The sequence below is a fragment of the Hyperolius riggenbachi genome, chromosome 4, assembly GCF_040937935.1.
Source record: "Hyperolius riggenbachi isolate aHypRig1 chromosome 4, aHypRig1.pri, whole genome shotgun sequence".
In the NCBI taxonomy this organism is placed as follows: domain Eukaryota; kingdom Metazoa; phylum Chordata; class Amphibia; order Anura; family Hyperoliidae; genus Hyperolius; species Hyperolius riggenbachi.
Window position 1 is genome coordinate 90,912,879 of NC_090649.1, and position 3,585 is coordinate 90,916,463.

General features: G+C 47.3%; 1 pseudogene; it reads left to right on the forward strand.

Moving 5' to 3' along the window:
- Nucleotides 1-760: 760 nt before the first annotated feature.
- On the forward strand, nt 761-892 carry LOC137505816 (U2 spliceosomal RNA; annotated as a pseudogene).
- Nucleotides 893-3,585: the final 2,693 nt, after the last annotated feature.

The window sequence follows — 3,585 nt, forward strand, 5'->3', positions numbered from 1 at the left end:
CAGGGGGGTCTTAGGTTTAGGCACCACCAGGGGAGTCTTGGGTTTAGGCACCAACAGGGGGGTCTTAGGTTTAGGCACCAATAGGGGGGTCTTAGGTTTAGGCACCTACAGGGGGGTCTTAGGTTTAGGCACCAACAGGGGGGTCTTAGGTTTAGGCACCAACAGGGGGGTCTTAGGTTTAGGCACCAACAGGGGGGTCTAGGGGTTAGGGATAGGTACAGGGAGGGTTCTGTGTGAGAGTAGGCTTAGGTATAGTTTTACTACAATTTTAGTAATATTTACTAATGTTTTACAACACTTATTACGAACGTAGTTATATTTATATCATCGTTATAAAGAATATTTTCAGATTTTATTATAAGAACAAACCATAAATGAAGGTTATTCACAATAATATACAATTATAACAATTAATCATATATTATATTTATTTTAATAAACGTAATTCTAAGTTTAACTTTTGAAACAGGGAAGATTAAAGTTTTCACAATTGCCGATTTCATAAACATTATTTAATGATTTATAAATTTGTTAAACATTATTTGTAAACGAAATATAGCACACTATTTTTATAAACGCTATTAATGATTAATTGTTAATTAGCGTTTACACCCCCGCGCCCTTTTTGTCCGGGCGCCCTTTTTTGTACGTACGCGTAGAATGGCATATTCTACTACTGAATTTCCATAGTAGAATATTTGCCGATATTTTACTATGACTTAACCTAACCCTACTCTCACACAGAACCCTCCCCTGGTAGGTCGCTTCTCGGCCTTTTGGCTAAGATCAAGTGTAGTATCTGTTCTTGAAATTTTTGGGGGGACCTGGAGGGATGGCACTGTGGCAGGGTGTCCTTCCTGGTCGTAATTCCCAGGGACTGATGGAATGGATCTATACCATGGTCGAGGCTGAATGGCTGAGGGCTTTGCTTAGGCGTACTGCCCCTGGAAGTGGCGCTCCAGGTGCACCTGAAAAAACCTGAGATGTGGCAGATCTCAGGCGGAAGTAGGGTGCTTTGGTCTGTACTGCCCATATGCATCGCCAACTAACGCAGCTCCCCGGCCTTTTGGCTAGGGAGAGTGCGGAATTTTTATCACTCCGGCCGCAAGGTCGGGGCCAGCTTGCTGGCACCGGGGACTTCGGTTCCCACCCGGCTCCCTCTCGGGGGAGCCACCCGGACCATGTGGGATGCCACATAGCCAGGCCCTTTGGGTAACCACTGGGCACAGTAGGGGTCCTCCTCAGGAGGACTCCAGGATCCTTCAACCCCTCGGGTGTTGGAGGATGCCACCCCCTGAGCCGATGGCAAAGGGGGAAGGTTCCCTTCGGTGAACAACCGGAAGGGCCCTGCTGTATTGTGGGGCCCGTGGCTACTCGTGCACGTTTTGTGGGGGTGCTTTAGGGCACTCACGCTTTTTCCGTGCACGGGGCTAATAGCCTTGCTGACCGGGACTCCTGTTGCATGCAACAGGAGCCAAGACAAGCTAAAAAAAAAAAAAAAATCAGTGGGAACATTCGAGAAAACACCTACCCTGCTCTCTGTTTCATCCTTCACTGCTCAGGATGCTTATTATCAGCCCTGATAAAATCCCTGACTGAGCATTCAGTCTGGCTTTGCTCAGGAAGCCTGCCCCCTTCTGGCTCTGCTTTCATGTTCTGTATACTTGTAGCAGCATCACAGAGAGCTGTGATGAGATGGGAGGAGCTGCTAATGTAAGGGTATATTGAAAAACATATTTTTAATCAATATTTGTCAGCCATAAGAGGTTTTTTTAGAAATGGTGATTTCATTTTGCACACAGCCCACTAAATACTATTACTTTTCTGATGAACTGTGTTTTGCATGGAGTTTTAGTAAAAAAAACCACAAAAAATGGCACACCCGAGCAGCAAAAATACCAGGTATAGTTTTCATTTTGTAAAATCTATCTGGGATATGTTTATTTTGTGCCAAAGCGTTCATCTCTGGTTTCCTTTAAGGCCTTTTCCATAGTCGGACGTTAAAGTCGCATGTTAGAAAATGTTTCAACGCAGACTAACGCACAGCAATACTAAGTCTGTGCGACAGTCACAGTGCACACGTGGCGTTTGTGTGTAGCGTTATTAGAAAGTGCTGCATGCTGTGCGTTTAGCAATGAATCTGTTGCGTTATTATACAGCCACTAAAGGCACTCACTCCATTTGCCAACCTGCAGTGTTAGGGGGTCTTGCCCAATGACTCCTTATTGAATAGGTACTGGCTTTAGCCAGGATTCAAATCCTGTTCTCCTATGTCATGGCGGTGCCCTTAAAGGGAACCTAAACTGAGAGGGATGTGGATTTTTCTTTGGAATCAATACCAGTTGCCTGGCAGTCCTGATGATCTCTTTAGCTGCAGTATTGGCTGAATCACAGACCTGAAACAAGCATGCGGCTAATCCAGTCTGACTTCAGTCAGAGCACCTGATCTGCATGCTTGTTGAGGGGCTGTGGCTAAAAGTATTGGAGACACAGGATCAGCAGGACAGCCAGGCAACTCATATTATTTTAAAAGGAAAAATCCATATCCTTCTTAGTTTAGGTGTTCCCTTTAACCAGAACACTATCCAGCCAATGCATCTGCCATATGCTTGTCTATATAGCCATGCTGTGAGGATCCTTTTGTACTGTGTCGCTATCCTGTGGAGTGTTGAGGATGCTATGTCATTTTGTATCATCTGGAAAGATGACAGCATTGCTCTGCATACCATCCACTGAATCAGTCCTGGCTATTTCAGGACCCCATTCCTAACAATTCCTGAATTTGAAAAGAGAACTGCGATCTGCAAAGAGGGCCTACGCTGAAAAACTGGGGCTTTGCCTCCAGTCCTCCAATACACGGGAGGTATGGAAGGGACTTAGAGCTGCCACGAACTTCAAACCCTCACCCCAAACGGCAACCCCGTGCCCTCGACTGGCGGAGGAGCTCAACGAGTTTTACTGCAGATTCGAGCAGCATCCCAACCAGCCCGTGGGCCAAACAGCTTCGACTCCGGCGACCCTCCCCTCCGGGGAACTTGCCCCCCTGGCTTCTGTCGCTGTTCTGGAATCAGAGGTACTCCGGCACCTCCGCAAGCTAAACCCTAGAAAATCCTCTGGCCCGGACCCCGGATCCTGTGCCGACCAGCTAGCCCCGGTGCTCACCACCTTATTTAAGCAGTCCTTATCGGACGGTACAGTCCCCTCCTGCTTTAAGAGATCTAAAATTATACCAGTCCCAAAAAAAACAGGCAGCACCGAGCACAATAACTTTCGGCCAGTGGCCCTAACCTCTAACATCATGAAGCTCCTCGAGCGGTTAGTCCTGGCCCACCTGTAGAAGTCCGCGGACGCCCTTTTAGACCCCCTGCAATTTGCATATAGGGCAAACAGATCTGTGGAGGACGCCATCAATGCCAGCATGGCATACATCACCGATCATCTGGACAGCCCTGCCTCCTATGCTAGGATCCTGTTCCTTGACTTTAGCTCAGCGTTCAACACGATCTGCCCAGACATCCTGAACACCAATCTGACGCAGCTCGGAGTTGACCCTACTCTTCGGGCATGGATCAAAGACTTCCTGAC